General features: G+C 43.0%; 1 protein-coding gene and 1 long non-coding RNA gene across 2 annotated transcripts in view; one reads left to right on the top strand and one right to left on the bottom strand.

The window, feature by feature from the left end:
* The window catches only part of TSKU (tsukushi, small leucine rich proteoglycan), a 128,472-nt gene extending 117,732 nt beyond the window's left edge, over nucleotides 1–10,740 (bottom strand). Inside the window, exon 1 of the mRNA XM_075851352.1 lies at nucleotides 10,660–10,740. The gene's annotated coding sequence lies outside the window, so the exon portion shown is untranslated. The remainder of the gene's footprint in view (nucleotides 1–10,659) is intronic.
* A 53-nt stretch (nucleotides 10,741–10,793) lies between these two features.
* On the top strand, nucleotides 10,794–12,199 carry LOC142742002 (uncharacterized). The gene is made up of 2 exons (XR_012881262.1): nucleotides 10,794–11,000; nucleotides 11,959–12,199. It is a non-coding gene; the product is annotated as an uncharacterized LOC142742002 (long non-coding RNA).
* The last annotated feature ends 2,064 nt before the right edge of the window (nucleotides 12,200–14,263 follow it).

The raw sequence follows: 14,263 nt of genomic DNA, 5'->3' as shown, positions 1-14,263 counted from the left end.
TACTACAGCCCACAGGAGGGCTGACGGATCCTCTATACTAAACTACACAGGAGAGCTGAGAGCTCCCTTATACTACACAACATAGGAGAACTGACAGATCCTCTATACTACACCACACAGAAGAGTTGACAAATCCTCTATACTACATCACACAGGAGAGTTGACACCTCCTCTATACTGCACCACTCAGGAGAGCTGACAGATCCTCTATACTACACCACACAGGATAGCGGACAGATCCTCTATACTACATCATACAGGAGAGCTGACAGACCCTCTATACTACACCACACAGGAGAGCTGACAGACCCTCTGTACTACTCCACACAGGAGAACTGACAGCTCCTCTATACTACACCACAAAGGAAAACTGTGAGATCCTCTGTACTACACCACACAGGAGAGCTGAAAGCTCCTCTATACTACACAACACAGGAGAGCTAACAGCTCCTCTATACTACACCACAAAGGAGAACTGACAAATCCTCTATACTACACCACACGAGAGCTGACAGATCCTCTATACTAAACCACACAGGAGAGCTTACAGACCCTCTGTACTACACCACACAGGAGAGCTGACAGATCCTCTACACTACACCACACAGGAGACCTGACAGATCCTCTGTACTACAACACACAGGAGAGCTGACAGCTCCTCTATACTACACCACACAGGAGAACTGACCGATCCTCTATACTATACCACAACGGAGAGCTGACAGATCCTCTATACTACACCACACAGGAGAACTGACAGCTCAACTATACTACACCACAAAGGAGAACTGACAGATCCTCTATACTAAACTACACAGAAGAGCTGACAGATCCTCTATACTACACCACATAGACGAGCTGACAGATCCTCTATACTACACCACACAGGATAGCGGACAGATCCTCTACACTACACCACACAGGAGAGCTGACAGATCCTTTGCACTACACTACACCACACCAGAGAGCTGACAGATCCTCTATACTACACCACACAGCAGAGCTGACAGATCCTCTATACTACACCACATAGGAGAACTGACAGCTCCTCTATACTACACCACAAAGGAGAGCTGACAGCTCCTCTGTACTACACAACATACAACTGACAGCTCGTCTATACTACACCACACAGGAGAACTGACAGATCCTCTATACTACACCACGCAGGAGAGCTGATAGATCCTCTATACTACACCACACAGGAGGGCTGACATCTCCTCTATTATACAGCACACAGGAGAGCTGACAGATCATCTATACTACACCACACAGGAAAGCTGACAGCTCCTCTATACTACACCACACAGGAGAGCTGGCAGATACTCTATACTACAACCCACATGAGAACTGACAGATACTCTATATTACACCACACAGGAGAGCTGACAGATCATTTATACTACACCACACAGGAGAGCTGACATGTCCTCTATACTACACCACACAGGAGGGCTGACAGCTCCTCTATACTACACCACACAGGAGAGCTGACAGCTCCTCTATACTACACCACACAGGAGAACTGACAGCTCCTCTAGACTACACCACACAGGAGAACTGACAGCTCCTCTATACTACTCCACACAGGAGAGCTGACAGCTCCTCTATACAACACCACACAGGAGAGCTGACCACTAATTTATACTACACTACACTACACTACACTACACAGGAGAGCTGAAAGCTCCTCTATACTACACCACACAGGAGAGCTGAGAGCTCCTCTATATGACACCACATAGGAGAACTGACAGATCATCTATACTACACCACACAGAAGAGCTGACAGATCCTCTATACTACACCACATAGGAGAGCTGACAGCTCCTCTATACTTCACCACACAGGAGAGCCGACATCTCCTTACTACACTACACAGGAGAGCTTAAAGATCCTCTATACTGCACCACACAGGAGAGCTGACCGCTCCTCTATACTACACCCCACAGGAGGGCTGACGGATCCTCTATACTACACCAGACAGGAGAGGTCAAAGCTCATCTATACTACACCACACAAGAGAGCTGAGAGCTCCTCTATATGACAGCACATAGGAGAACTGACAGATTTTCTATACTACACCACACAGGAGAACTGATGGATCCTCTATACCTCACCACACAGGAGAGCCGACATCTCCTCTATACTACACCACACAGGAGAACTTGCAGCACCTCTATACTACACCACACAGGATAGCGGACAGATCCTCTATACTACATCATAAAGGAGAGCTGACAGACCCTCTATACTACACCACACAGGAGAGCTGACAGACCCTCTGTACTACTCCACACAGGAGAACTGACAGCTCCTCTATACTACACCACACAGGAGAGCTGACAGATCCTCTATATTACACTACACAGGAGAGCTGACAGATCCTCTATACTACACCACACTGGAGAGCTGACAGATCCTCTATACTACACCACACAGGAGAGCTGACAGATCCTCTGTACTACACCAAACAGGAGAGTTGACATCTCCTCTATACTACACCACTCAGGAGAGCTGACAGATCTTCTATACTACACCACAGAGGAGCTGACAGGTCCTCTATACTACACCACACAGGAGACCTGACAGATCCTCTATACTACACCACACCACACAGGATAGCGGACAGATCCTCTACACTACACCACACAGGAGAGCTGACAGATCCTTTACACTACACTACACTGAAGAGCTGAGAGATCCTCTATACTACACCACACTAGAGAGCTGACAGATCCTCTATACTACACCACACAGCAGAGCTGATAGATCCTCTATACTACACCACATAGGAGAACTGACAGCTCCTCTATACTACACCACAAAGGAGAGCTGACAGCTCCTCTATACTACACAACATAGAACTGACAGCTCATCTATACTACACCACACTGGAGAACTGACAGATCCTCTATACTACACCACACAGGAGAGCTGACAGCTCCTCTATACTACACCACACAAGAGAGCTGACAGATCCTCTATACTACACCACACAGCAGAGCTGACAGATCCTCTATACTACACCACACAGGAGAGCTGACAGATCCTCTATACTAAACTACACAGGAGAGCTGACAGATCCTCTATACTACACCACACAGGAGAGCTGACAGCTCTTCTATACTACACCACACAGGAAAGCTGAAAGATCCTCTATACTACACCACACAAGAGTGCTGACAGATACTCTATACTACACCACACCGGAGAGCTGACAGATCCTCTATACTACACCACACAGGAGAGCTGACAGATCCTCTATACTACACAGGAGAGCTGACAGATCCTATATACTACACCACACAGGAGAGCTGACAGATCCTCTATACTACACCACACAAGAGAGCTGATAGATCCTCTATACTACACCACATAGGAGAACTGACAGCTCCTCTAAACTACACCACACAGGAGAGCGGACAGCTCCTCTATACTACACCACATAGAACTGACAGCTCCTCTATACTACACCAAACAGGTTAACTGACAGATCCTCTTTACTACACCACATAGGAGAGCTGACAGCTCTTCTATACTACACCACACAGAAGAGCTGACAGATCCTCTATACCACACCACACAGGAGAGCTGACAGATCCTCTATACTACACCACACACGAGAGCTGACAGATCCTCTATAATTCACCACACAGGAGAGCTGACAGCTCCTCTATACTACACCACACAGGAGAGCTGACAGCTCCTCTATACTACACCACACATGAGAACTGACAGGTACTCTATACTACACCACACAGGAGAGCTGACAGCTCCTCTATACTACACCACACAGGAGAGCTGACAGATCCTCTATACTACACCACACCACAGAGCTGACAGATCCTCTATACTACACCACACAGGAGAGCTGACAGATCCTCTATACTACACCACACAGGAGAGCTGACAGATCCTCTATACTATACCACACAGGAGAGCTGACAGATCCTCTATACTACACCACACAGGAGAGCTGACAGATCCTCTATACTACACCACACAGGAGAGTGGTCCGCTCCTCTTTACTACATCACACATGAGAGTTGACAAGTATTTTGCACAACACCACACAAGGAGCCAGGAAGGAAAAATAAACTCCATGTGGAACATCTAAGTTTTGGCATGTCATCTTTTGGAGAGCAGTATTCTTTCACAGCGAGTTTCTGCTTGCTGTGACAACCAATGCATTGACTCATATCTTTAACATTGTAAATGACCTTTCAGCGGTAGGTTTCTCCCTTTTACAGGAGCGCTATTTGCATATATTTCTTAATAAAGCATTGCTTAAAATCTCTGTATGTGTTTAATGGTTCGCTACAAAAAAAAAAAATTCTGTATTTCCTGGTAATGCATTCCTAAGAATATGTCTGAACTCTAGTGAGATTACTGATTATTAAAGGGTTTTGCTTTTTTTAAAGAAAAAAAACCGAAACAAGTTTGTCTTAGTATTATGTTCAGAACTGTCAGCAGCATCTCTTGCTCTCCAGGACCTGTCACGTCCATATATTACACAATCCATTGATTTTGATTTGAATGGTATAATGCTTTATTTATCCTGTGGTGGTGCTACAGAGTAATTAAACACTAGCTACCATTTTACCCCTAGTTTACAGCTGATAAGCTCATCGTCAAAGGACCCTTCTAACAAAAATGGATTGTCCAAAGTGGAGAGGTTGTGCCATCAATAGAAACGCCAATATATAAACTCAATATATATTTTAGAGTAACTTTGTAAAGTATTGTTATTAAAAAAAAAAAATGTTTCCTCGCGGAAACATGGTAACTATCTGCTTGTAATAGCGCCCCCTGGTGTTCAAATGTATAGGTCTCTGCACGTCATTCTAGAGAATGTCAGAAGTGCATGCACAGCACAATACAGTTAAAGAAACAGGCATTTCTTTAAGGCTAGACATATTCCTTACGTCTACGTCTCAGAGTACACAGACTTCAAGAAGTAACGGTTAAAGCCATTAGATAACCTCCTCACCAGTTCGTGCTGCACTCCTCCTTATCAGGGACAGAGATAAGGACTATGGTTCAGCACAAGCAGTAAGCCATTAGAAAACCTCCTCACCAGTCCGTGCTGCTCTCCTCCTTATCAGGGACAGAGATAAGGACTATGGTACCGCACAAGCAGTAAGCCATTAGATAACCTCCTCACCAGTCCGTGCTGCTCTCCTCCTTATCAGGGACAGAGATAAGGACTATGGTTCAGCACAAGCAGTGAAGTGCTTATCTAATGGCTTTTTTCCTCACTGCTTGCAGTCTGTATACTTCTTACTGCCCATGCTGGACTTTCTTTCTCTCTGTTTCACTAATAAGAGCAGAAGCTGCAGGTCTAACAGAGCTTTACGAGAATGACGTGCAGAGACCTATACATTTGAACACCAGGGAGCGCTATTACAAGAAGATAATTGCCATATTTTTGTGGGGAAACATTTTATTTGTTTCATAAAAATACTTTACAAAGTTACTCTAAAATGTATATTGAGTTTATATATTGCCATTTATATTGATAGCACAACCACTTTAAGGGAGAATGCTATTCCTACATTAAAAATTCAGGGCATTTAAAGATGATGATTGAATGTCATGAGGGTTCTCAATGAAGGCCGATGGAGAGCCGACCCTGACAGCTTCCCTCCTCACCCTGACAGGTTGTACAAACAGTTGTGTAATGAGCAGCAGGGCTTGAAAGATCTCAGCTCTGGAGGTTACGTTGTCATCACAGCAGCTTTTCATCCCTTTGTGATGGGCGAGTTGAGAAAACACAATGTCTGAGCGTTTACTGGCCCCTCATGCTCTAGGATATGAGGCCCCTTTGATCTTTTGTGGTCCCCGGAGGTGCGAGGAAACACTTGTGCGGGGATTAAACTGCTGCGTTTTGATCATATTGTGTAGCGGGAACAACATGAAAGTGTCACAAAGTATCCAGAAGATGTTTATCGAGGCTTCATGTGCGAATGATGGGACAAGGTCATGTCTGTATCGGTCATAGACTTCAAAGGCGGAGAAATGTAAAGCCAAACGAGGCAAAGGTTAACGTGATTTAAAGGAAAACTCCACTATAGGGACTGTTAAGTCACTTTGTAGATACATTTTTGCTTTACTGATCTGGAGGAACATTGAGAATTCGGGGTCTTGCTCACAGTTTGGAGGAGGTCACACGCGTTTGGTCCGTTGCCATTGAAATGAACGGTAACTCTAAAAAATACTACACAATAATTACGCATCCAACTAAATGAGAGATTTCATGACCCCCTTTTGCATTTTCGGGTTTATTCTTCATTATTTAATGACATTTATGGATTCTCTTCCTCGCCGTCGTTTCAGGTAACGAGTCCATAATTGGCAAAGCAAACATAGAATGGCGGAGACTCCCACTAATGGCGTCCGTATACGCTAATTTACGTGACCCAGCAATGGAGTGACTGATGGCTGCACAATGCCGGCGGTATATTGGCGCTTTATAAAGAAAAATAACGGTTATTAAGTCTTCACCGTCTGACAAGGCAAATGGCCTGAAAGTAGACAAGCAGCAGAGCTCTTACCACCGAGACCGGTGGAAAAAAAAGTAGGTTTAGCTTTTAGTAGGAAATATCTTGTGTGATTGGGAATTGTAATTTTAGTCTCATTTATTCGATTTTAATCTGTAGAAGAGAAATAATGTGTTTGTTCTTTTTTTTTTTTTTAAATGTCGCTATTTTTTTGTTATTTTTGAGGGGACATATTGGAGACACATCCTTCCTGTATTGTCTGTATAGAGAGAGCAGCAGGGTGTGTGTGCTTTATGGCAGCTGCAATGAATGGGAGTCAATGGACGGAGAAATGTTATAAATAATTGCAGTGTCCAGAATGTGATGAATACAATCCCTCCCCCGGAGACCAGGGAGCGGGAGCGGAGCTGCATGCAAAAACGTATTTGTGTATAGTGTTACTATCCTGCCTTATCTAGGACTCCAGCTGTGCAATAAAGCTGCCATTAACTCACCCACCCTATAATTATTCTGTCCCAGTCTACACAGCAAAGCTGACAAATGAGCTGCAGAAAACAGAAAGTGACAGCCTATTGTGACTCCTCTAGTGGCCAGTATAAGAAGTGCAGTATTGCAAGAATTTTTTATGTGGATTGTCAAATAAAAAATAAATACAGTTAAGCACCAGCAAAAAAAAGAAAAATTTGTAATAAAAAACTGACTTAAACAATTTGTTATTGTCTGATACATTCCCTTTAAAGGAATGCACATTTTTACATGCCCGATCCTTAGTTTCCACTGGAGGTAAGCCACTGATTATAGTGTATGGGCAACTTTAGGCTGGATTCACACGAGGTCATTACGTCCGTAATTGACGGACGTATTTCGGCCGCAAGTCCCGGACCGAACACAGTTCAGGGAGCCGGGCTCCTAGCATCATAGTTATGTACGACGCTAGGTGTCCCAGTCTCGCTGCGGGACAACTGTCCCGGACTGTAATCATGTTTTCAGTACGGGACAGTAGTTCCACGGAGAGGCAGGGACTCCTAGCGTCGTACATAACTATGATGCTAGGAGCCCGGCTCCCTGCACTGTGTTCGGTCCGGGACTTGCAGCCGAAATACGTCTGTCAATTACGGACGTAATTACCTCGTGTGAATCCAGCCTTATTCTCCAAAAAGGCCAACATTTTTCTACCTGTGACAAACTCATCTCTGCCTTTTCTGACACACCAGATCTTATGCCAGGCTCAGGACCGTCTTGGTTACATCTCCGGATCGTTAGGTCTTTTACTTTGGTGAACAAGTTTCTCTACATTACACATTTAATCAATACGACTAAAAATATACAAGTCAGGCCCCTGTGGGATTTCCCTGTGAGATTGATGCCCCCCGGTGATATATAATAGGGGACGGTCAGTGGAGAAGTTTTTTCTCGTTCATTAGGTTTACAACAGAAGATAAATTCCTAATAATCACAAATAAAGGAACAAATGGCTTCATCCCTGCGGCTGGTGATACCCGGGGGACGGGACGGGACGGATCAGAGGATCAATGGACGGTAACAGTAGAAGCCAATAAATTTCCTACATCATCTCATGATCCGGATGATATCACACAGAGCGGCGTCACAAAGGGTTAACAAAGGGAAGAAATTGTTTGGGAACGGGAGAAGGGGTTAATGTAGTTTTATACAGTATATACTATTATCAACAATGGTTTCGCTTACATAGTATCACACATGATAGGATTAGATACACAGCTCAGCAGACAGTATCACACATGATAGGATTAGATACACAGCTCAGCACACAGTATCACACATGATAGGCTTAGATACACAGCTCAGCAGACAGTATCACACATGATAGGATTAGATACACAGCTCAGCAGACAGTATCACACATGATAGGATTAGATACAGTGGCTCAGCAGACAGTATCACACATGATAGGATTAGATACACAGCTCAGCAGACAGTATCACACATGATAGGATCAGATACACAGCTCAGCAGACAGTATCACACATGATAGGATTAGATACACAGCTCAGCAGATAGTATCACACAGGATAGGATTAGATACACAGCTCAGCAGACAGTATCACACATGATAGGATTAGATACAGTGGCTCAGCAGACAGTATCACACAGGATATGATTAGATACACCGCTCAGCAGACAGTATCACACATGATAGGATTAGATACACAGCTCAGCAGACAGTATCACACAGGATAGGATTAGATACACAGCTCAGCAGACAGTATCACACATGATAGGATTAGATACACAGCTCAGCAGATAGTATCACACATGATAGGATTAGATACACTGCTCAGCAGATAGTATCACACAGGATAGGATTAGATACACAGCTCAGCAGACAGTATCACACAGGATAGGATTAGATACACAGCTCAGCAGACAGTATCACACATGATAGGATTAGATACACAGCTCAGCAGAGAGTATCACACAGGATAGGATTAGATACAGTGGCTCAGCAGACAGTATCCCACATGATAGGATTAGATACAGTGGCTCAGCATACAGTATCACACATGATAGGATTACATACAGTGGCTCAGCAGACAGTATCACACATGATAGGATTAGATACACAGCTCAGCAGACAGTATCACACATGATAGGATTAGATACACAGCTCAGCAGACAGTATCACACATGATAGGATTAGATACACGGCTCAGCAGACAGTATCACACAGGATAGGATTAGATACACAGTTCAGTAGACAGTATCACACATGATAGGATTAGATACACAGCTCAGCAGACAGTATCACACAGGATAGGATTACATACAGTGGCTCAGCATACAGTATCACACATGATAGGATTAGATACACAGCTCAGCAGACAGTATCACACAGGATAGGATTAGATACACGGTTCAGCAGACAGCATCACACATGATAGGATTAGATACAGCAGACAGTATCACACAGGATAGGATTAGATACACAGTTCAGTAGACAGTATCCCACATGATATAATTAGATACAGTAGCTCAGCAGACAGTATCACACATGATAGGATTAGATACAAAGCTCAGCAGACAGTATCACACAGGATAGGATTAGATACAGCAGACAGTATCACACAGGATAGGATTAGATACAGCAGACAGTATCACACAGGATAGGATTAGATACACGGTTCAGCAGACAGTATAACACATGATAGGATTAGATACAGAGCTCAGCAGACAGTATCACACATGATAGGATTAGATACACAGCTCAGCAGACGGTATCACACATGATAGGATTAGATACAGAGCTCAGCAGACAGTATCACACATGATAGGATTAGATACAGCAGACAGTATAACACATGATAGGATTAGATACAGCAGACAGTATAACACATGATAGGATTAGATACAGCAGACAGTATAACACATGATAGGATTAGATACAGCAGACAGTATAACACATGATAGGATTAGATACAGAGCTCAGCAGACAGTATCACACATGATAGGATTAGATACACAGCTCAGCAGACAGTATCACACAGGATAGGATTAGATACACAGCTCAGCAGACAGTATCACACATGATAGGATTAGATACAGCAGACAGTATCACAGATGATAGGATTAGATACAGCAGACAGTATAACACATGACTCCAACATTTTATTTTATGAAGGTCCTTGAAGTGTTTATATAATACACAGCCGGTGACTCCTCAGATTAGATACACGTCAGAGACCTGTAAAAGATCCGAGACGCTGAGAATTGTTCTATGATTGAGCAGCTCTTTAGCTTCAGGACGGGGCGAGTATTTCAGGGTGTGGAGGGTCACACGCAGCTTTTACTGGGATTAGCAGACAGTGATACATGAGAGAATTTTAAACCCGGCGCGGACATTAACACCGGCCACGCCATTCCCCGCACTCGTCAGCCCGCAGAGTGAGGGACAGATAATAAGGCAATTATGACAGATTCCTCCATTGGGGCTGTAGTGTCCGGACCGCCATCTGTATGGAGAGCCAGCACCATCACTTACCAACACATAAACCCACCGTACACTAAGACGAGGGGGGGATAGGGCACGTTCACTTAAAAAGAAAGAACTCGAGTGGATCTTTCGATTAAATACTCTGAGACCCCATGGCTTAAAGGGATCCTGTCATCAACATCTTACCTGTTAAACTCGCCTGACCCCTCAATGGCCGCAGCTGTCCAGAGTGCGTTCCTGTTCTCTTCTTTCCTGAAGCCCTCTTCTGTCTGTAAATATCGTCGTTTAAACTCTTCCCGCCTTTTATGGTAATTATTTTTCCCTCTGGGATGCAGCTTCTTAACCCCGCCCACCGTTGCCACCTGTCCGGCCCTGACTGGCTAAGGAGCTGTCAATCAAAAAGAAGGAGGTGGAGTCCACTTTGAGACGCTGGGTGAATGAAAATCTGACTCTTTTCAGATGAAGATTTGACTCTTTTCTGCTCATTTGCATACGGTGTGTGACCGCTGAAAAACGGAATACTAAAGGTACAGAGCTTACTTAGAACATATTTATAGCTTAGATGACAATGATTTTTCACCCACTTTCACCAGGTATTGCTGGCTTTATAGCTAAAATGCTGGTGACAGGTTCCCTTTAAAGGAACAGTGTCACGAAAAAATTTTTTTTTACATCAGTTTGATTTTAGTGTTTTATTAAAAACTTTTATATTTATTTGTGTGTTTGTGTTTTACTTTTTTTTATTTTTGAACTTTTTCTTCCCTATGGGGGCTGCCATTTTTGTTTCCATTTCTGTATGTGTCGATTAACGACACATACAGACATGGAATACGGCAGCTCCAGTCCCAAAGTGAATGCGAACGGGGCCCGTTCCATCCACTATGCTGTACGCCGTCTGTGTGGGAACGGCGTGGGAGCTAACACTGTGTGTTAGCTCAAAAAATGGCGACACACAGTGTAGGAGGTTTGACCGTTCAATCCCCTCGTTTCTCCCGGCACTAGCCAGGATAAAGGAGGGGGGGATTCTGAGAGCTCACTAGAGCGAGTGAGTTTTCTCAAATTTTGCAGTATAAAGCAATGTGGTTGCTTTACCACATGCAATGCTGCCATTTTGGGAATTGCTCCATCTAGTGACCAGCACAGGGAAATGTTATAAATTAGAATCTAATTTATAATATTTCCTGACTCGTGAAAAAATTAGAACAATGTTTAATCACCCATACACTAACTGTTTAACTAAAAAAAAACAACATTTTTTTCTAGTGTCACATTCCCTTTAAATATTGACTATATACAGGGTAGCGTGACTTGAGTGGATCGACTTGCCCTCCGGTTAACTGGTGGACCCGGTTCCATGACTTTCTCTGTATAGGGGGTTAATAATGTGGACTCCTTAAAGGAGAAATATAGATTCGATCTTGACTTTTAGTCTTTTATTATGTGATCCACCGACACTCTCTTTTCTTCTCCCGTTTTTTTCTATAGATGATTGATGTGAGGATCGAATATTTGCCATACTCAATCCCAGACACACCATAGCTCAACTGTCTCAGAAATAGATGTTTTACTCATATGCCGGAATTGTGGCCCCATTTTCAATACACATTGATCCAGTAATTCTCCCTGTGGATAATCTTGAACCATCATTTATACTGTGTTATTATGTATTATGGCTTTTTTTCATTTCTTGGAGAAGTTAAAAATTAAAAGTACTACTTGTAGATAAGAGGGCGATGCCTGGATTTGTGGGAACGCGGCGAAATAGCCGGCACCCAGATGTGAACTCCCGTTATGTCTTCTTCCTGTGGACGCACGGGTTGCGGTTGAGGAGGCTAGGAACTCTTGTACAAGAGACCAGCCGACTCCGCTTAGAACGACTTGGAAGCTACACCTCTATATTTAAATAAATAGAAAACAGATACGAGTAGGTATCCCTCAAACATATAGTGGTGTATAGTGAAGGTATATCCAGCACTCAAAATAAAAGTTATAATGTTTATTAGGTCACATTTAAAACAAGGAGGTTAAAACAAAAAATCCCGGGACCACGCTTACGCGTTTCAGACCACTGGGGCCGTTAATCATAGCTATGATTAAGGACCCCACTGGTCTGAAACGCGTAAGCGTGGTCCCGGGATTTTTTTGTTTAAACCTCCTTGTTTTAAATACGACCTAATAAACATTATAACTTTTATTTTGAGAGCTGGATATACCTACACTATACACCACTATTGCCTTGATTACCCGCTGTCGACACAGGACCAGTTTGGGAATATCTACGAGCACCTGCAGTACTTGGATTTATTTATACCAACTTGCATCATTCAAACGCAATGGAAACGCAGTGGACATGTGGTGAGCGAACTTTTTGTAACACTTCCCCTATTTTTATCCCTCAAACATCTCCGTTATGTTATTATAAGGCATTTACTGAATATACGGTATTCTCGCTCATGGAGTGAAGGGCATATTTGCCCTCATCCTCGGATTACAGCACAGGGGTTGAACATGTGCAGTAGGAATAGACGGACGCCGAGATTCGGCATCGAGACATAGGAACTATGACTGTCATGGATCTTCAGATAGTGAGTCATTAATTAGAATAGAAATGACATCATATGTTCGCATAAAATTTGATTCATCAATTAAAGATGGGACATTGAATTGACGGGTCAGCGTATGCACTAGTTCTTAAATGTTTGTCACCATGCACTTGCCACTTTTTTTCCACCGTAGAGATGTTTGCTACATGTCTCTTATATTTTATATTAATGTCTATTCATGATGTTATTCACTTAACGAATGTAATTATGTCATCTTATGGAACACCCTATTTAAACCTCATGTTACACATTGTTGGAACTGCTTGAGAAAGATCCGGATTGGGACTGAAACGTTGCACTTTGCCATATGGGTCAATAAAAGCTTTTTCACTTTTTTTTTTATACCAAGACGTGGAGTGCTGCCTATTCTTTGAAATGAAAGATAGATAAATAGATAGATAGATAGATAGATAGATAGATAGATAGGATTCTGCTGGTGGAGTTATTATGTACATACATTACATTACTTATCCTGTACTGATCCTGAATTATATCCTGTATTATACTCCAGAGCTGCACTCACTATTCTGCTGGTGGAGTCACTGTGTACATACATTACATTACTTATCCTGTACTGATCCTGAGTTACATTCTGTATTATACTCCAGAGCTGCACTCACTATTCTACTGGTGGAGTCACTGTGTACATACATTACATTACTTATCCTGTACTGATCCTGAGTTACATCCTGTATTATACTCCAGAGCTGCACTCACTATTCTGCTGGTGGAGTCACTGTGTACATACATTACATTACTTATCCTGTACTGATCCTGAGTTACATTCTGTATTATACTCCAGAGCTGCACTCACTATTCTGCTGGTGGTGTCACTGTACATACATTACATTACTTATCCTGTAATGATCCTGAGTTGCATCTTGTATTATACTCCAGAGCTGTACTCACTATTCTGCTGGTGGAGTCACTGTGTACATACATTACATTACTTATCCTGTACTGATCCTGAGTTACATCCTGTATTATACTCCAGAGCTGCACTCACTATTTTGCTGGTGGAATCACTGTGTACATACATTACATTACTTATCCTGTACTGATCCTGAGTTACATCCTGTATTATACTCCAGAGCTGCACTCGCTATTCAGCTGGTGAAGTCACTGTGTACATACATTACATTACTTATCCTGTACTGATCCTGAGTTACATCCTGTATTATACTCCA

Source organism: Rhinoderma darwinii, chromosome 2 (genome assembly GCF_050947455.1).
Source record: "Rhinoderma darwinii isolate aRhiDar2 chromosome 2, aRhiDar2.hap1, whole genome shotgun sequence".
NCBI lineage: Eukaryota > Metazoa > Chordata > Amphibia > Anura > Rhinodermatidae > Rhinoderma > Rhinoderma darwinii.
This window is presented reverse-complemented; position numbering and strand designations above follow the sequence as displayed.